General features: G+C 41.2%; 1 protein-coding gene across 4 annotated transcripts in view; it reads right to left on the bottom strand.

Annotated features, from left to right (window-relative positions):
• The window catches only part of NUMB (NUMB endocytic adaptor protein), a 55,466-nt gene extending 34,454 nt beyond the window's left edge, over positions 1-21,012 (bottom strand). Inside the window, exon 1 of one of the 4 annotated variants that reach the window (XM_035112758.2) lies at positions 20,884-21,012. The gene's annotated coding sequence lies outside the window, so the exon portion shown is untranslated. Of the gene's footprint in view, positions 1-20,698 lie in introns of all 4 variants that reach the window. The other 3 variants (XM_035112778.2, XM_035112767.2, XM_035112789.2) reach the window with 3 other exon arrangements.
• Between the last annotated feature and the right edge of the window lie 396 nt (positions 21,013-21,408).

The following is a 21,408-nucleotide window of genomic DNA, read 5'->3' as shown; positions in this document are numbered from 1 at the left end:
TGGGCTGGATGCGGCCCAATCGCCATCTCAATCTGGCCCACGGACAGTCCAGGAATCAGCGTGTTTTCACATGAGTAGAATGTGTCCTTTTATTTACCGTAAAATGCATCTCTGGGTTGTTTGTGGGGCCTGCCTGGTGTTTTTACATGAGTAGAATGCATCTCTAGGTTATTTGTGGGGCATAGGAATTCGTTCATATATTTTCAAAATATAGTCCTGCCCACCACATGGTGTGAAGGACAGTGGACTGGCCCACAAGTGAAAAAGGTTGTCAACCCCTGCCTTAAAGCATTTGGAAAATTTAAGCTTGGGCAAAATGCAATAACTTGCCTCCTGCCTGATACAGGATAGCAGGGTCACATAACAGTACCTGCAGCAACTGCAATGTTACTGGCTTCCAGATGCCATTCAAGATATTACGTTGACCTTTAAAGCTCTAAATTATCTGTCTCAGTATATATTAGGAATATCTCCCTCCCATGTATCTCCTGGGATATTGGTAAACCACCCACTTTAAAAATTATTTGTACTGCAATGTCTGTCAAAACTATGAATAATGGTGGTGAAATAAGTAGTTAATATGTATTTCTACTGAATATTAGCAGCCACATACTGCTCAATAACAGATAAGGCATTATAAAAGTATTCAGGAACTGCCCCTGACAACATAGTATTGACACTATATCTATTTCAATGAAGAGATCAGAAAGGTCATAAAGTCTCTGCTCAAAGGCAAACATTTCAGAAAAGAATGGCAATGAAACAAGTATGCCCTCAGAAGTTAAACTAGTATTAGCATGGGGTCAGCGAAATGAAACACTTTACAGAAATGTAGTAAAATATACTACTCAACACTAAAAGTGTTTTACTCACAGATGGTATAATGAGAAAGTAGATTGTAAGGGGACACATGGAATGCAGGACTTAAATCTTGATTTAAAATGGGCTGCTTTACTATATCCACCAAATTAACTCACTGCAGTATTCTCTTCCAACATGGTTAACTGACAAATGGTTAGCCCAAGCAACTGCACTTTACGGTGAGACTTATGATTTATCAGACTTATCCAAACAGTGTTTGGTATATAAGCCCAAAAAAGCTGTACAAAGCAATCATTCTGGTCTAAATTCTAAGCTGGAGAGGAACCTAAGTCCTCCCTTTGTCCCTGCCTCCAACTCAACTACCCTCCACTAGTTCTAAGCTCCCTCTTACATTTTTGTTGCTCCAGCAGTGAAGCAAGACTACTCTCCAGCTCATTCCCCAAATGTCTGGCATGCTGCTAGCGAGCTGCAAGGAATGGAGAAAAGTAGACTTTTGCCACACTACTGACCCATGTCAGTAACTACATTTTCCAACACCCCAACATTTGGACTCTTGCGGACAAGTGACTGGACCTGATCATTTTCCAGTGATATCACCGGGGGTATGTGTGTGATAATCTGAAATGAGCACCAGGCAGAGATTGAAAAACAAGCTATTTTCCAAAACTGTTCAATTTTCGAGCCCAGTTTTGAGCCTGACTGAGACAAGTTCACCCATCACTTGATAAAACTATTAAATCCAGCAAGAAGTATCCATTTGGTACATTTTATTATTGATAGCTTTTGCTATACAAGTCCTCTTGGCAATGATAGCTACTGCCAACTTGCTATTACACTTTCCCAGATGCCCAAGTTAAAGTGTTTTAATCCAAACTACAAGGAGCCAGCATTATGCCAGTGTAATTTACCCTAATTCCAAACTCCATTCTGCTAGATTAGTCAGCCTAAACCTGGCAGAGGGGAAACAAGCTTTTAGAATACAGTTTGACATACACCACCCGCTTCTGCTGGATTGCTAAGTCATGTGACTGAGCTGAATAGCATTTGGAGTGAGGTAAGCCTCCCCCTGCCCTGTCCCCAGCCCAGAAGATTCCTTTACAGTGGGGGGACTTACCCCACCTCAACCTTGGGCTCAGCTAACTTTGGCTCAGCCAGTTGAGCCCGGATGGAGGGCTTATGTTGCCATCTCTCTGGATCAGCCATAATCAGGGCTTCAAACAGCTGAGCACCACCTGAGCCAGATATCTGCCTATTTCAAACTCTGCTAAGCACAGTGGATCTTGGGTTTGGACTGCTCCCTAGAAGTTTATACATTTATATATGATTCATTCATAAACCTTATGCTGTCTTTATGCCTAACATTACCAAATACACCAGGATCAGAGAACAGGTGGCCCCCTCTAAATGTTGGACTAAAGCTCCCATCATCACAGACCATTAACTATGCTGGGGTAAATGGGTGCTATGTTGGCTACCTGTGCAATAAATTACACCAAGGAAATTAGTGGTGCAGGAAGTCATATTTACATAATTTTATATCCTGCATCTTCAACGTAATTTTATATTCCCTGGGCAGAGTAGTACAAAACAAAAAAATTTATAACGTGATCAAGTAGCAGACAATTTAAATAGGGTAGTTTGATTTTACTATACAAGTTTTTTTGAGGGGGGAAGCTTACTTTGCAATTCTTAAAAGCCTGGAAAACAAATTTGATTTTGTTTGGTGCATAAATAAGATCTATAGGTACTTATGGAAATATAGGGTCCAAGTGATTACACCAATAAAATGTTGCTAAAAGTTGCATTACAAAGCGAGTATATACAATTATGTTACACTGTATGCCAGGGGTCAGCAAACTTTTTTAGCAGGGGGCCGGTCCACTGTCCCTCAGACCTTGTGGGGGGGCCGGACTATATTTTGGAAAAAAATATGATCAAATCCCCACAAATAACCCAGAGATGCATTTTAAACAAAAGGACACATTCTACTCATGTAAAAACACCAGACAGCCCCCACAAATAACCCAGAGATGTATTTTAAATAAAAGCACACATTCTGCTCATGTAAAAACATGCTGATTCCCAGATTGTCTGCAGGCCGGATTGAGAAGGCGATTGGGCCGCATCCGGCCCCCGGGCCTTAGTTTGGGTACCCCTGATCTGCCATCAAAGGCTTGCATGCTATGTGATATGTTTCTTTGTATTGGTACAATGCCTCTGAATGCAGAAACTCGAGAAAAGATTTTCCTTACTAAAGTTCAAGGTAGAATGAAAGCTATTGGGTTTTGGAGATGAAAAGAAACTCGCACAAAGCCTGAATATCTGGAATAAGACCTTGCCAAGAAATTTTGAAAGCCCTACTCTAGATAAATATTTAAGATTTTAAAACAAATGAATTCTATGTTGTCATTTCCTGACCACTGAGAGACTTCGCCAAAATGGCATTTAACTCTTCTGATCACTCATTAACTACCACAGAACCCTGAGCACAACTAACAATTACATGTAAAATTTGCTTCACAGATTGGAAAGGGAAAATATATTCTTCCCACAAATAGCCTGCAGTGAAATGAGGCTGTCAGCTATAATCACCTCTGTAATAATGACTGAGAAATTCAGCAAGTCTCATACTCAGTTCCCTTTTCTCCTCCTAGGCTTCTAGGAAATTGGGGCCACTTCATAGATTCAAGCCTGCCATGAAGCAGGTTCCATGCCACTCAACACCAGAACTCCAATGCTGCCTGCTGGTCAGAGAATATAGCCAAGGCAAGTTTCCTTTAGGTAACTATCTCTTGGGTAGCCTGTCTTGCTTAGAGCATTTCCTTTTCTCAATCAGACAGCTGAGCTTTGCTAAAGACTCTAATCTGCTCCCAGAAAATCAGTCTTTGTTGCTTTCAAGGAACTAGGTGCTATAGCAGCACCCCAAGATAAGGATGTATGAGTGTGTAACAGTGGCTCCTCCTTCCTCCCCCCCCCTTTCCACTCAAGGTAGCAAGTAGTAAAGAAATGTCTTCACCCACTTTGAATCTGCCCCCACTTTCAAAGGATTCCAAAGGATAGGCATAGATAGGGCTGTGGTAGTCATGCATGCACACAATCTGATGTATAAATTACAAACCGAGGTAGAGGGCAAAATTAGCCCAGCTACATCCAAATAGATTGAATCTTAATTTTTAAAATTTAAATACCTAACCTCAAATTTTCACATGTCATACTGTATAAACTACTTTTTAAGTGTCCTGCTGCAAGCACAGTTTTCAAAGATCACTTAGAACTTAAAACTATTAAGACTTATTTCCAAACCTCAAGTATCATAGAATCATGCCAGCACTTAACAAATTCAAAGTTCTATGCCAACAGTTAAGTGGGTCAGTTTTCTGCTTCACTGGGTGTTTTGTCACAGAGGTTCCACTATGCTTTAATAGACAGCTTGTGTCTTCTGCAGCAGACGTACCCCCCCTCTTTTGTCTCCATTATTTCACTGCCTATTCTCTATCAGGACACCTCTCCATCATGATAAAATACAATAATTAATGAAACAGGTCAATGTTATCAGGAGCGTGCTTGCTCTGAGAGTTACATAGCTATAACTCCAACTGAAAATCAGATCCAATCAGGCTCTCCAAAAACCGTATCAGTTATTTTCAGTATTGACATTTACCAGCTAATTTAGCAGGTAATACAAAAATATGAGCTTGCCTGACTTCAAGAATAATCCTACTCACATGTCAACATGGCTATTTTAACTCATTTGTAAAAATATCTCAAGAAGCAATTAAATTTCAAATGGAGAATGACTCATTCACTCATGATAAGCTACAGGGTAAAAAGTGCAAAATAGAATAGGATTAATGTCTTAAAAGTGTGAGATTTTGTAATTAGGATAATTCCCCTCAAACAGAAGACATTTTCAAGTAATGGTTGGCTCAACTGTGACCACCTTCACCCATACCAATTTGCCTAGTCACTGGGCTCATCAGAGACTTTTCTCTGGGTATCATCTTCTGAGGTTCAAGCACATTGGTGACCAGATATAGTATATGAAATATGATTAGGAAAGGGATCTCGTTTTTATTCACATCAGTCTTGACACTGAAACACTACTGTATTACTGACCTGTTCTTTTGTCAAGAAAGCATGATACTAGCATAATTTTTACATTCAGGAGAACTGCTGTCCTGATCTTCTGCATTTCCAGAAACAAAGTTGTCTCATCCTTCACAAATATGGTGGTACCTCTGGATACGTACTTGATCCATTCTGGGGTGCCGTTCTCACCCTGAAAAGTATGTATCCGGAGTGATGCTTCCACACATGCGCGAAGCGTGCAGAACACTTCTGCGCATGCGCATGTGGTGGAACCCGGAAGTAAACACTTCCGGGTCCACCATGTACATAAGCTGAAAATACGCAACCCGGAGCAAACGTAACCAGAGGTATGACTGTATCTCTAGTCCAGCAATTAAATTACCCCACACAGTGCAAGTCTTTCCAATTCACCAAACCAGATTTTCCCAGCAAGCAATAGTTTAGCATTCAAAATTATCCTGTCCACCTTATATAAGTAACAAACTTAATTAGTTTAGAGCATGGGTGTCCAACTTCCAAGAGACTGATCTATTCCCACTAAAACTAAACTGGCAGTGATCTACCCATTGTATTGACCAAAGTTGTTGAGCTTTTTTGAGCAGCATTGATCAGAGTTGTTGAGCTGTGTGTGTGTGTGTCTCCCAGCATTTTCATTTGAAGGGTATTCACAGAAGTTACACGAAAATGAGGCAAACAAACCACAATTTGGATCAACATACGTGAGCCAGCTCAGTAAACCATGGTTAAAGCCAACTGTTACTTTTTAACATTATGCATGAAACAGACATTTATGTGTAACAGCCTTTGCCAGATATGTAATCAGTGTTAAAAACTCATATATAAGCTAGGTGTCAAATGGCTCCTTAAATCAGAGTTTAAGCAAATCTATTTTAGTTCTTCCCATTGAAAAATCAACTTTAAAAAGATGCCTAGTGGAAAAGCCTCATGACATATTTGTCTGCAGTTTGGCAGATTTCTTACCCAGGAACATCTCTTTCATGTTGGCAGTTTTCAGACCTATTACCCACAAAGTACTAGAGGAGAGTAAGTGATTCCATTTTTAGATACTCTAAACTGTAATGGCAGTCTTGAAGGAAAACCACTGAAGCTATCACTTCTGAAGTTTGGCAGGATTCATCCCCTTAGGAGTGACCTTTGCCACCAAATTCTTTCCAATTCTATCCCTAAATAAAAGTTAATCTTTAAAGGTGTCCAGCAAAAAAGACCCCAGACTAAATCCAGTATAGAGGACTTACTATGCCTGCAAGTTTCTGCAGAAAAGTGAAGAAGTACTGTATCACTGTTTTTTCATTTCCCAATAGTGAAAGTGTCATATTGAAGTTTAAACCAAATTTTGTGGTTCATGCACATCCTTATTAGTTTCTTCTATTGCTTGCCAATTTCCATGAAACAAGGCAAAGCTTACAGGCACCTGATCTTCCCTATCCATACCAAAAACCTCTAAGAATGAGTGCAAGTATGCTTAGCACATTGCTTAGCCATAAAAACTTACATGACAAACAGAATGCTTAAAAGTTTCGAAGACAGCAATTTATTTTTCTAGTTATGTTATATGCTAATCACTGCACAGCCTGCCAGCACCTCAGTTAAAGTTCTGGGGAAATGCTTTCTAAGTAATTGAATTAATTAACTGACAAGCACAAAACAATTTAAGCTTCAAATACTTTTTATCAAGTTCAGGGCTGTTAAGATCTAATGGTCTTTTTGGTCTTTGTTGCTCTGGTTATGTTTGAAAAGCTGATCTAGGAGGATGACAAGAAAATCCTGTCCACTAGACACCAATACCCATTAGGGAAATGTACACTGCAGCAGAGCTCAGTTTACAAGTAAATTGTTTTAGGTCTACAAACTGCTTGAAAGTTAAGTTCCAAGCCTTTATATATTGATGTGTTGAGATTTGCTACAATTACTCAAAGTAAAAAAAGGCACCAGGTATATTCCTAGGGACACTGTTTTTCAACTGAAGGTGTACATGGACACCAAAGCAACAGCTATGACCTGAACTCAAATTAATCCAAGGTGTAAACTAGGGTTAGAGAACTGCGGGTCTACGGGCCAAATGTGGCTATCCAGGCCTCTCTGTAAGCCATGCCCCTGCCCAGGCCACCTTCCAAACACCTCTGGCTCCACTCTGTCCTCAAGTGTTTTTCTCCTGTCAGTGATGTGTCTTTGAACTATAATAATGCCTCCGGCTTGCCTAAAGTGAGCAATGCTTGTGTGGGTTGGTGGAAAACACCTGCTAGCGTGGCTAGAATGTAGTCTACTGTACAAAGGTTAAGAGCACATCCACTGATTGGCTGACTTTTGCTTCTTGCCATAACCACCACTGTCATGGTGGCTTCCCGAAAATTCCCCACAAAAGAATTCAGTCCTGATGTTGAAAAGGTTCACCAACCCTCCTACTAAAACAACAATTCCCACCACCACCCCGACTCCAGGAAATGTGCAATTTAAGACTTGATTGCATAAAGTTCTTCAGTAAACACAGCTGATTTGGTCAGAAGTTTTCTTGCAGTTTGGTGGCTATGCGCAAATTCTGTTCCTGTGTGGTTTTGGAGACTTGGAGTCATCACAAGTTGCAGTATAGTACAGTAGTTGTGAAATGAACATTGCTCACGATGCAACTGAAAGCATTATTTAAGGCAGGTAAATGTTGCATCCCAGAAAACTAAGCAAGCAAACTGTAAGTATCAGAAAGCAGACCCATGCAGAGCTTGTCTTGTACCCAGCTGCCCCCCACCTGCCAGGAAGTCTCCTGGTGGTTGACATGGCTTTACTGAAGAAATGCACTGCAATGAAAGTATTGAATATATTCCTGCAACAACTAGAATCAAGTGCAAATACTGGAACTAAAGAAGCTAGTTTTCCAACTTGGCATAAACACACCTTTGCAAGGGGGTTGCTCAGGCAGCCATTGCAGTTTAGCAGTAAAACACAGAAAAGCTGCACATGACATATAACTGAGAGGAGGTTTAAATGCTTTTACATAGACATACAATAAGCTCCTATGCACAATAGAAGCTTTTGATAGTTAGGGTTCAATTTTTTTCATCAGATTGCCTTGCAGAGTTGAACATTATGGAATCATAACCCAGCTTGGAATAGACGAACATGTTGTGGATTTATATTAGACACATGGGATTTACTTCAAATGAGAGAGAAGAAAGCCCTCAGAAAGTTTATTGGTTTTGTGAACTGCACATTTCCATTTGGTAAGAATGCAAGTTTTTTCAGCATCATTGTCTACAATTTAGCCTCTACAACTGCTGAAGTGTCTAGCTGAATCCAAATGCATGTCACACCTTTGCCAAAGTGACAGTCTAAGTTTGAAAAAAATGTATACCCACTTAATACAGTCCATCAGTATAAATAGACAAAAATTCTGAACAAACACACACTGTTCAAGAGTAAGAATGTAAGAAGAGTTCTTCTGGATCAGGCCAACCTGATCTGTTCTCAGTGGCTAACCAGATGCCTATGGGAAGCTCTCAAATAGGACACAAGCTGAACAGTGTCTCCCCACCTGCGATTCCCAGCAACTACTATTCAGAGGCATACTGAGATAGCTATTGTGGCGAATCACCATTGATAGCTTGATCCGCCAAGAATTTGTTTAACCCTCTTTTAAAACCATCCAAGTTCATCGCTATCATTGCCTTTTTGTGGGAGAAAATTCCATCGTTTAACTATACATTATGTGAAGTATTTTCTATTGTCTGTCCTGAATCTTTCAACATTCAGCTTCATTGGATGCCCCAAAGTTCTAGTATTATGATAGGGAGAAAAACTTCTCCCTATTCACTTTCTCTACACCACCCACAATTTTTAATCCCTCTATCACAGGCTTCCTCAACCTCGGCCCTCTAGATCTTTTGGCCTACAACTCCCATGATCCCTAGCTAGCAGTGCCAGTGGTCAGGGATGGTGGGAATTGTAGTCTCAAAACATCTGGAAGGCTGAGGTTGAGGAAGCCTGCCCTATCATATCCCCCGTTACTCACATTTTCTCTACATTATGAAGTTTCAAATGCTACATGTTCGCTCTTAAACATATCACCTCCTCTAAAGGAAACAATGAAATAGATATAAGCAGGTTCAACATGGGCGACGTTTTCAAGCCATCATTATTCATATTCTTTGCACAGCAACTTGTTGTTGTTGTTGTTTAGTCGTGTCCGACTCTTCGTGACCCCATGGACCAGAGCACGCCAGGCACTCCTGTCTTGCACTGCCTCCCGCAGTTTGATCAAACTCATGTTCGTAGCTTCGAGAACACTGTCCAACCATCTCGTCCTCTGTCGTCCCCTTCTCCTAGTGCCCTCAATTTTTCCCAACATCAGGGTCTTTTCCAGGGAGTGTTCTCTTCTCATGAGGTGGCCAAAGTATTGGAGCCTCAGCTTCACGATCTGTCCTTCCAGTGAGCACTCGGGGCTGGTTTCCTTCAGAATGGATAGGTTTGATCTTCTTGCAGTCCATGGGACTCTCAAGAGTCTCCTCCAGCACCATAATTCAAAAGCATCAATTCTTTGGCGATCAGCCTTCTTTATGGTCCAGCTCTCACTTCCATACATCACAACTGGGAAAACCATTTTGTTGTTGTTTAGTCGTTTAGTCGTGTCCGACTCTTCGTGACCCCATGGACCATAGCACGCCAGGCACTCCTGTCTTCCACTGCCTCCCGTAGTTTGGTCAAACTCATGTTCGTAGCTTCGAGAACACTGTCCAACCATCTTGTCCTCTGTCGTCCCCTTCTCCTAGTGCCCTCAATTTTTCCCAACATCAGGGTCTTTTCCAGGGAGTGTTCTCTTCTCATGAGGTGGCCAAAGTATTGGAGCCTCAGCTTCACGATCTGTCCTTCCAGGGAGCACTCAGGGCTGATTTCCTTAAGAATGGATAGGTTTGATCTTCTTGCAGTCCATGGGACTCTCAAGAGTCTCCTCCAGCACCATAATTCAAAAGCATCAATTCTTCGGCGATCAGCCTTCTTTATGGTCCAGCTCTCACTTCCATACATCACTACTGGGAAAACCATAGCTTTAACTATACATACCTTTGTCGGCAAGGTGATGTCTCTCCTTTTTAAGATGCTGTCTAGGTTTGTCATTGCTTTTCTCCCAAGAAGCAGGCATCTTTTAATTTCGTGACTGCTGTCACCATCTGCAGTGATTAAGGAGCACAAGAAAGTAAAACCTCTCACTGCCTCCATTTCTTCCCCTTCTATTTGCCAGGAGGTGATGGGACCAGTGGCCCTGATCTTGGTTTTTTTGATGTTGAGATTCAGACCATATTTTGCGCTCTCCTCTTTCACCCTCATTAAAAGGTTCTTTAATTCCTCCTCGCTTTCTGCCATCAAGGTTGTGTCATCTGCATATCTGAGGTTGTTGATATTTCTTCCGGCAATCTTAATTCCGGCTTGGGATTCATCTAGTCCAGCCTTTTGCATGATGAATTCTGCATATAAGTCAAATAAGCAGGGAGACAATATACAACCTTGTCGTACTCCTTTCCCAATTTTGAACCAATCAGTTGTTCCATATCCAGTTCTAACTGTAGCTTCTTGTCCCACATAGAGATTTCTCAGGAGACAGATGAGGTGATCAGGCACTCCCATTTCTTTAAGAGCTTGCCATAGTTTGCTGTGGTCGACACAGTCAAAGGCTTTTGCATAGTCAATGAAGCAGAAGTAGACGTTTTTCTGGAACTCTCTAGCTTTCTCCATAATCCAGCGCACAGCACAGCAACTACTGGTTTAAAAAGGAATGGGGTCTTTTAAACTTAGTGCCACAGTGAACGTAAAGGGTGGGAGGTAACCTTCACCAACAGACTTTTGCTTTCTCTAAAATTATCTATAAACACATCTCAACTTATGTTGTAGTATGCAAAGGCTAGGCTCATCTGCAGGATACTGAGGGCTGTAACTTCGTGCCTTCAGACCCCTGAAGTTCCCAAATTTGCTCCTAGTTGCTACAGACATCAGGATATTGCTGCATATGCCTCTTGTTTAGACTTTGGATGTGTGCCTGCACTGCTGCAAGGAGAGAAAGTATACAGCAGCCTTCCAGATGCTGTTGGGACTCTCAGCAACCATCAACTCCAGACAGCATGGCCACTGTTCAGGGATAATGGGAATTGTAGTCCAGAACATCTGGAGAGCACCAGGTTGGGAAAGACTGGTGTACAGCATAGTATTCAAATAAATCAGGAAATCGTTCTTAAACCAGGGAGAAGAAAGTCAAGAAATTATCCTTTTCACAAGGCATTTCAAAGGATAGCAATTTTCCTTTTAATTCAACCAAGGAATGAATCTGTGATAGCCAAAATCACAATATTCATTTAATCTGTACATTTCTCTCTTAAACACACTATATTCACTGGCTATCAGTAGCATGCAACTGCAGTAATTTACTATTGCACTGTTTTGAATGTCACCATTCCTTTTTCCTCTTCCCCCACTCCACCCACTCCACTTGCGTGAACTTTGGAAGCTAAGGATTAGTCAAAGAATGAACGAACAATGTGAAAGTCCAAAGGTCCAAAGGGCAAAAGTTCCAGCTATTTCTGGTTAACTGCTATCAGCATGATGTTATGATCCATCTCTACCAGGAAGAGTATCAGACAAAGTATACCAAACTAGCCATTTAGATTCCTGGATTTTTAGTATCCTGTAGTATTTTTACAGCACATTTATTTGTTTATTGAATATACCACCCTTCATCTGAGGATCACAGGGGGGCTTATAATAAAGAAAACTTCTCCCGTCTCTCTCTCACACATACACACACACATATATAAAACAGAACTTAACAAGTATAATGCCCTACATTGATGAAACTGTAGTTTCCTACTTTTTAAAAAAATGTAATACATGCCCCCCAAAAAGCATGTATAGAACTACCAAGAAAAGAAGCACAAGTGTTGTGGGACTGAACAGTTTGAAAATCAAAAACTTCCCTGACAAAAGATAAAGTAAACAACTCTACCTACCTTTCTGCAAGAGCTCTCCCCCACCTGGGCTATCTTCTATTCACCTCATCTACAGCAACATGTGCTTATCTCTTTCCCCAAAACCATGTATTTGTGTGGCTAATGCAGCAACCAAACACAGTTAAAAGGCAGGAAAATCTTATAAACTTAAACAGCTACGCATAAATTATCAGGATGCCAAATTTTATGTCAATTACCGTATTTCTAAGCGGCATGATCAAAAGATTTGGTATACAGTACACAGGCACAATTTAGATGCTCAAATACCAGCTTGCTATACAACAGCATTGTAGCTGGGAATGAGCAATATTCCTCACTCCTTGCACGCACACGCACACACACACACGCACACACACCCCATAAGTACATACTGGTTTAATTAAAATATAGTTAGCTGTAATGCCCCAAAAGGGAATAGTGGTTTAATGGTCAGCTGGGATAGCTCAGTCAGCAGAGCATGAAACTCTTAATCGCAAGTTTGTAGGTTTGAGCCCCACATTGGACAGAAGATTCGTGGTTAGACTAGATGACCCTTGTGGTCCCTTCAAACTTGACAATTCTATGATGCTTTACGATCCTGATTAGTAAACTACAGTAACTTCTAATTGTGGTTTGATAAAAGATTAAAGCAATCAATAGGTCTCATCATTGAACTCCCTGTAATCTACATATTCCTATATTTTAAAAATCTGTTTGGTTAAATTGCCCTAATGTTCCCATATCATGAAATATTTAATACAGTTCATGATCTCAGTTTACTTTCTGTGGACCAGCACTATATTCGTTAACTAGTACATTCTTTTCACAAGCTATTGTTCCAAAACACATTTCTCCTCAACACTGCTACTGCATCAAGACTACTGTAGCATTCCAGTATGACAGCAGAGAGACAGGGCATCAAATTCTACTGCTCAGTACAGATCTCTCTAGAACTCAAATTACATTGCCCTACTTGCATTTTAAAATGGTACTTGAAGTAGTCATCAGCTCATAGCACCACAATTCATTTTATCCAAGCCAAAGTTTCAGATTTCCTAATCTACCTGGCGTGTTGAACAACTGCTATACCATGGTTAACCATGTCAGGAACATTGCAGGTTAACTTGCTTCCTTGCATGAATCACTGGCATCACTTCCAATGTACATACCTCATTATCTGCCCCCAAATTAGGAAGTTCTTCTGTCTGCATGAACTAGGCTTCATTCTGGGGCCAAGACAATAGAGATTTTGTATAGGTTCCATAATCTTCAAGTCTTTTTATGTTCTTGCAAAATGTGTCCACCTATATAACTGCAGTAACTCTTATTTTTTTCAACAGTGGCCCAGGAAGTGAATTATGATATTTTATGTTTAATTTGGTCATCTAAGCAGCCCAACAGATTTGTTAAAGGATCCAAAACTATAACATAATGCATTACTAGTTTGACTGAAACTTATCCCCCATATTTCATTATTAAAAGACAAGACTACCATACAGGCAGTGACCATTTTGCACAGGGGTTCCTTTCCTGACCCCCGTGTGCATCAGCGGAACATACATAAGCCCATTCCATTCCACCACCACCCTGTTCCACCTTCTTCCGGGTCCAAAAGAACCCAAGCATTGGCAATCATGCATCAATAGTGCAAAATGGTTACCACCTATATCTGCATTTGAGGAGTCATGCATCCAAAACTTTATCTTCATGCCAGATATATGTATTGCTCAAACTGTGAGGTGTCAGATACCACTGGAAAAGCAATTTGTAATAGTATTCGCTTATGTTTACAAATGTAGGTCTTGCTGGCCCCTGACGGCCAATTTTATGCCATTCTTGCTCAAAAAATCCTCTAGCCGCAAGGTGATCCTTTTCTTCTCAAAACTATTACCCTTGTGTAAATTCAAAGTACATAATAAGGCATATATTTGGGATAACCTTTGTTTTCTTTTTAAACATCAAATCTTCAACAGTTGTAACTGAGAAAGCCACTTAATGAGAAAGCCACTTAACGAGGCATTGTTTTCTTCAACATACGGTAACTTCTGGGCTGCATCAATAGGAGTTTAGCATCTAGATCAAGGGAAGTAATAGTACCACTGTATTCTGCTCTGGTCAGACCTCACCTGGAGTACTGTGTCCAGTTCTGGGCACCACAGTTCAAGAAGGATACTGACAAGCTGGAACGTGTCCAGAAGAGGGCAACCAAAATGGTCAAAGGCCTGGAAACGATGCCTTATGAGGAACGACTTAGGGAGCTGGGTATGTTTAGCCTGGAGAAGAGAAGGTTAAGGGGTGATATGATAACCATGTTGAAATATATAAAAGGATGTCATATAGAGGAGAAAGGTTGTTTTCTGCTGCTCCAGAGAAGCGGACACGGAGCAATGGATTCAAACTACAAGAAAGAAGATTCCACCTAAACATTAGGAAGAACTTCCTGACAGTAAGAGCTGTTCGGCAGTGGAATTTGCTGCCAAGGAGTGTGGTGGAGTCTCCTTCTTTGGAGGTCTTTAAGCAGAGGCTTGACAGGCATATGTCAAGAATGCTTTGATGGTGTTTCCTGCTTGGCATGGGGTTGGACTGGATGGCCCTTGTGGTCTCTTCCAACTCTATGATTCTATGATTAATTGCCAACTGTGGTGTTAGACCAGTAGGGAATCTATAGATATACAGTATCTATTACTAATACTTTCTAGATACCTAGTTGTCTTATGGTTCACCCAGATTCTTTCTGTGTGAATAGTGTTTCATATTTGATCTGTTGAAATTGCAATGAATATTTTTAAAAACCCGACTGAGGCAGGTCCAGGGAATTGTCAACCTTCTTGAAAGGTACACTTACCAATATAGTGTTACTTCTAACTGTCCTGTTTGAGTAAAGCTGAGTACATATTGAAGTTTTAGCAAATAGGTTTCAAGATTTTGAATGCTGTCTTCTGAAATTATATTTTGCTTCTCATGCAAGAATAATATAATTACAATTTTTGTGATATATATTGATTTATAAAAGCTGGAAATGTTATTTTCTATAGTTCTCTATTATAGAAAATTACAATTATGGATGGAGGATAGTAAGTCATTACACAGTACTTATGTTTTAAAACTTTAAACTCTTATTTAGAATTTTAAAACCATCTAGTTTGCCAATTATAAAATTCCTGAGAAACCTTTGCTGGCTTACATCTCTCTTTTTTTCTTGGAAAGAGCTGAGACAGTTCTGTGGTAAATCACTAAATCAACATTTACCCCCTCATGCAAACCTGGTATGCTTCTGAGTTGTACTGACTTTTTATAATTCTGCGTCTGCAAACTGCCACATTCCCAGAAGGAATAGTTCTGGGTACTTTGTTTTGCTAGTTTTGAAAAGCTTAGAACTATTGCCTTTACAGAGTTCTCTGATGAGAAGCTTTATTGATAGACATCTGTATATTTAATATCTTGCATTTTTTAAATGAATTATCTGCCTTTTATGGCGGTTCTGCTACTAAACATAGATTGATATCTGAAATTGGTTAATCTTGAAATGTGGTGAGGCTTATAGCCTGATTCTGTGCATATTTGTTCAGAAATATATTCTACCATTTGACCATAACACACATAATATATTCATACAAACGGGACTTTACTACCAAGTAAGTGTGTATAGAAATGCAGCCTTGCTTTTGGAGTGTAGAAGATCTTAAGTTTAACCCAAGAAAATAACGCGTCAGGTACATTTAACTTTGATTTATATTTTGCCTGTAGGTGCATTCTTGGTTTCTGACACTGAAGAAGCGGGAAGCTAGTGGTAGACTACGTAAAGTCAATTGATAGTGGCAGTGCAGAGTTTTCAGAAACTTTTCCAGTACCTTTAATTAATTGGGATTTGATTTAGCATTTGTCTTAAAAGCAAAAAAAGTAAATACTTTTTTTTTGCTTAACTATCCCACACTTTTCAGTACACAAAAGTAGTTTAGCTGAAATATTTTATAAAGACCAAATAAAAAATGCAAACTTAATGTGGTTTAAATGTTCATAGAAATTCACATCTGTACTTGGAAATGTATTGTACTTTTCTCAAAAACAAAACAACTCAGTAGCATATACTTAACATTGTTCAAATGTTAAGAAAATAATTTGGGCACTCTCAACTGTTAATATGGTAGGAATACATCTTGTTTGACCATAACCATAAGCCATAATGAAACTACCCTGTTTCTCATATTTTAAGACATACCCATAAAATAAGCCATAGCAGGATTTTTAAGCATTCAAGGAATATAAGCCATACCCCGAAAATAAGACATAGTGATAGGCGCAGCAGCAATGCCGGCCGCGGCAGGAGGAGGAGGAAAAAAATAAGACATCCCTTGAAAATAAGCCATAATGTGTTTTTTTGAGGAAAAAATAAATATAAGACATGTCTTATAATATGAGAAACACGGTAACATAGTCATACAAAATAAAATTCATGAACAGTGTCTGCATAATATATAGCTTTAGCAAGTCTAGAAAGCTGTTCGTAATAGATACAGGTATGGTTCCTAGGGATAGTCACCTGAAAAAAGTTTGAAACTGCTCAATTCGACAAAATCAATTGTGGCAAATCTTCTAAACCAGGGGTAGGCAACCTAAGGCCCATGGGCCACAAGCAGCCCACAGAGGTTGTTTAACTGGCCCATGAGCTGCACTCCAACTGAGCTGCCCACACGCTGTGCTAAACTGGCGCAGCGTGGCATGGGGACTTGCTTCCGTGGTGCCGAAAATCACGTCTGCGCACGTGCAGATGCCGAAAATTGTGATTGCACAGACGCAGACACCAAAAATTGTGTCTGCACAGATGCGGACGCCAGAAATCGTGTCGACGCAGATGCCGGAAGTCGCGGGCGCAATCTGGCCCACGGAGGGATCTCCACTGGAGTGAACCAGCCCATGTGAGGTAAACCTTGCCGACCCGTTCTAAACAATGCATTTTTTGAGAAATATGTGATAGATCTTCCCCCCAAATATTTCACTCTGTATGTCTACTATAAGGAAGCAGAAGGCTCAAATTTAGCACATTGATGCCTGACAGTGCAGGATCTAGCATACATGGCATCTACTGTATTTAGGAGGGTGATCTTGGCCACAATAGAATGCTTTCTGGTCTGCTTTGCGCATCACATTAAACCATAGTTAAAAACAAACTGTGGTGTAATGTTAATGTGCTAGGTGCATACTGCTGAAATGTCCTCGTTCTGCTCTCACTGCTACTGCACTTCTGGGAAACAAACCAGAGTGGCCTTAAGTGATAACCAAGGATTGTTATTTGCTTCCTGTGCATGGTTCGTTTGGAAAGAAACAAGCCTAGATTAAGAAGTCACAACAAGGTGGACTCCAACTTGTTTACCAGCAGCAGAATGAGAATTTTTAAGTTGTGTGAGCACTCTACTTTCTCCTTTAATCATAGCTAATTTTAATTATGTTTTAATTTGATGCATGAACTACTGTATAGCAGTTTGTGCCTAAGAACCCTTCGGAAAGGGTTGCAATAAATGGTGAAGAACTTTATCCTCATCATAAGAGAGACTAGGAGAGCTGCATGGTCAGGGGAGGGAAGAGGCAACTAAACAAGAACCTTCACAGTAAAGAACATAAGAGACTTCTGGATTGGGACAAAGGCCCATCTAGTCCAGCGTTCTGTTCTCACAGTGCCAACCAGATGCCAATGAGAAGTCTGCAAACAGGACCTAAGAACAAAAGCATTCTGTTGTCTTGGAGTTTCCAGAAACTGGTATTCACCGGTATGTTGTCTCTTCAAGCCAGTTAATGCCAGAAGAGAGCGACAGAGTACAGAATATTTGAAGTCCCGAAAGACAGTTTACCTATATTCATCACTATGTTTAGACAGCAGACAATAAGGGAATTTGGGCACAGCGTGCAATCTACTTAGACTACCATAGTGCAGCAAGTTACAGCACTTGTTCCTATATAAGGCCCTTTTTTAAGCATTGCAAGTGTGTGGAACAAGAGAGGTCATCGACAGACTAAGCTTGCGATATATTTTCATTTAGAGTCTTGAAATTGTTCTCCCAATGTAATATTTTGTCCAATATTTTATTTCTCCAATAAAATATATTAGCCAATAAATGTTTGCATTGCTGATATCTGTTTTATTGATCTGGGTATTGACAATACCCTATTTCAGAGTACTCTAGCGCCTATAAAATCTTCAAAAATGGCTCAAGATTAAAAGACGTTATCTGATAAGATTCATTCTCCTAAAACAGAGTAGTAAAGTTATTTAATATTGTAACTTCTGCAAGCAAGACTTTAGACAGAGCACTTCAAGTGGATTGTTTGATGTACCAGTTCCCAAATGTGCTGCTTTAAACAGAGTGCAAGATAATACCAGTAAGTCATATCTTCCCACCAATATTTCTACAACATAAAAATCTCCTAAATTTAGAGATTACAAAATATTCCCCTTACATCATCCATCCCCTTCATGGACTAACCAAGGCTTGATACAGTCTCTTTGTTCACTCCGTGATGAAGAGAGCCAATAAGCTTGGCTCTTTTTATCTTAAAACCATGTGTGGGCAAGTTGACAGGCTAGATAATATTTATGTGGGGTAGTAACTTTTGTGAGCTTATTGCAAAGTTGAACACAGTAAGTCTTTAAAAAGGATGCAAAAAAACAAAAACAAAACCCTTGCTAGACTACAGCTTGATTTTAATTAAACCGGTATTACATTGTTGCAATAAAGTACCTAGAGTGTTTGCACAAATGATGCTCCAGGCAACACAGGGTAATATATATTACTGTATACACACTACTGAATTAAGAACTTAATCTGATTAGGCAAATAAAACTTTGGAAGATGCATCACTTCACTGTGGAAATTATTCTCCTTGTCTCTATGTGTTTTCTATTAAAAGAGTGCAAATGTCTGAGCCAAGGAGGCTTCAGTGACAAAGTATTCAATATGCATCTTGGCTTTTCCACTCTTTGTACAGAACTTGTGTAACAGCAACTTTCCCCTCTCTCTGTAGATTAAAGAAGTTAATATGATAAAGGACAAGGACTGAACTGAGGAGGAACAGACAATTTATGGTTTTATTTTGCTCACATGACTGATGTCACTGATTTAGTATTTCCATAAAGAATGGCCAAGAAGGAAAGAATGGAAAAACATTGCAACAATCCATCGGAAAAACTGTACAGATCAGCACTCTTTTACTACCGGTATGTCAAACATTAAATAGCAGTTGGCCTTAAGAGACCTATCATGATTTTAACTACAGAACAAGTCCAAGGATTGGAGAAGTGAAATATGCGTAACATGCACACTTTTGCAGCAGAGAATAACCAGATACAAATGCCATTATGGTTAAACTGTATTCCTAAACATCATCTTTGCTAAAGACACCACACACACAATTTGAGGACCACAAAATGTTTAAGAGTGGCTGGGGAAACCCAGCCAGATGGGCGGGGTATAAATAGTAAAATTATTATTAAGACAAATAGCTGATTACAACCAAGTAACAAATCCTTATAAGTGCTTTTATAAGAGTCTTGGAAGACACAACAACCAACACATTAAACAGAATAAATTCTACCAGAAACTTTTAGAACTTTATGAAAAATTAATGAGCAGGTTACAAAAATCTTGTGGATGAAGGAGTTCTAGATGAGCTGCTGCAAGCCATTACAAGCCAAATATAAACATCATTTCACAATAAGTACTCATAGAAAGGATAAAAAATCTTAAGTATTTTGTTATTTGGAAACATGACACACAAATCTAGTATTTCATAATTCAGTAATTGTTGCATTTTGTATTAATATTAATCCCCTTCTAAAAAAGATATACACTTAACTTTGCACCCAACATCCTGACAGAAAGCTATAAAAAGGAAATGAAGCTATCCTTTAAAGACCAAAGTAATCATATTGCCAGTGCCAACACCCAATCTTTCAAAGTTTAACCTCGTTGATGTTAATCCTATCACACATCAATTCTGCTTCGCACAAAGCCAAGTAAGAATAGGTGGGACGGCGCTTCGCTCAATTAGCTTATCAGCTCTTTCCCGCCGCCGCCCCCTTTTCCAGGGGTTGCAAAGCCAGGAGGATTCTGCAAAAAGGGTTCATTTACAAGAATGAAGACAGAATGAAATATAGGGCAGATATACTCCGAGGAGAGGAAGCCGGTTGGCCACATTCCTTCACGAATCCCTAACTCCCCAGACCAAGCGGGGCCTGGAAGGGAGGCCAGTCCCAGGCAGGCACCCCGGAAGCCGGGAAGGGGCGGCAGGGTAGCTTCGCCCGCCGAGGTCCCTCCGCTCCCGGGGATGCGTGAACGGCGCTTCTGCTTCTCCCTCCCTCCTCACCGCTTCCTGCACTATCCGCCTCTCCCTCTCTCCTCCCTCCTTCCTTCCTCCCTTCCTTCCGCAGGGCTCCTCATCCGCCCGCATTCCTGGGCCACTCGCCGCAGATCCTCGCCCAGGTTCAGCCTCCAGCCCAGCCGACCATTATATATAGATATATACCCTGCATATATATGTAAGAAGCCGAGAGACGCCCACCCGGCCCCTTCCTTTCCCGGGCACCTCGAGCGCCCTACCTCCCTCCGGCACCCCAACCTCGCCCGACCTCCCCTTTCGCTCCCCTCCGAGCAGACCCCGCACTCGCACCTTCCCGTGCACGCTGCTGCGCTCATTCACACGTACTCAGCGAGCCTGCTTCTCCCCATCCCCGGATTCCCCGCCGACTCCTCTTGAGCGCAGCAGCCCCGCACCTCCTTCCTTCCTCCTTCCCTTCCCCTTTCGAGGCTCACCCACACGGCTTCGGAGTCGAGCAGCCCCGCACCCGGGAGCTCGGGCCTTCCGCCACAGGTCGCCCCGCTGCTCTTCCCGCCGAGCAGGGAGGAAGGAACCTCCCCTCGTCCACGGAAGCCCCTTCCCTCGGCCAAGCACCTACCGGGCCCGGCCGCCGCTCCTTCGCTGCCTTGCTCGCTCTCACCTGCTACCCGCGGCCGCCTCCCTTCAGCTCCTCCTCAGCCGCCAAGCAGAGCTGCCTCCTACTCCCTGACAACAACTCCCACCTCCTTCGCTACCCTCTCTCCTTCCCTACTTCAAGCCTCGCGGGCGCATTGGCTGCTTCGGCCGGAGTCGCTCGTAGATATTGGTGGGGATTTGAGTCCGTCAAGCCCTCGCTCCGCCTTTGTATTTGATTCACACCGAAGCTTCTTTCCTTTTTTTTTGTCGGTCCAAACCGCAAGAAGCGGCAGCTGCGATAGGTCAGAAGAGATGCGATCATTCAGTCTCCGCCTTCCTGATAAAGTACCCGATGCAAAGTCCCTAGCCCTGCTTGGTTTGGTTGCACAGTAGGGAGGGAGACAGTTCAAAAGAGCGGGGCAGGACACACCTGACCTGGAATTAACCCTTCGTTGACAGAAACATTGCTGGTTGGGGTCATTCAGTTAACAGGTTTGTCGCTCTCCTCTAAGAGTTGCTAATATTCCCGGGGCAATCCGCACTCTTCTAA

The sequence above is a fragment of the Zootoca vivipara genome, chromosome 1, assembly GCF_963506605.1.
Source record: "Zootoca vivipara chromosome 1, rZooViv1.1, whole genome shotgun sequence".
Lineage (NCBI taxonomy): Eukaryota > Metazoa > Chordata > Lepidosauria > Squamata > Lacertidae > Zootoca > Zootoca vivipara.
Note: the sequence above shows the minus strand (reverse complement) of the source record. Positions and strands in the feature narration are given on the sequence as shown.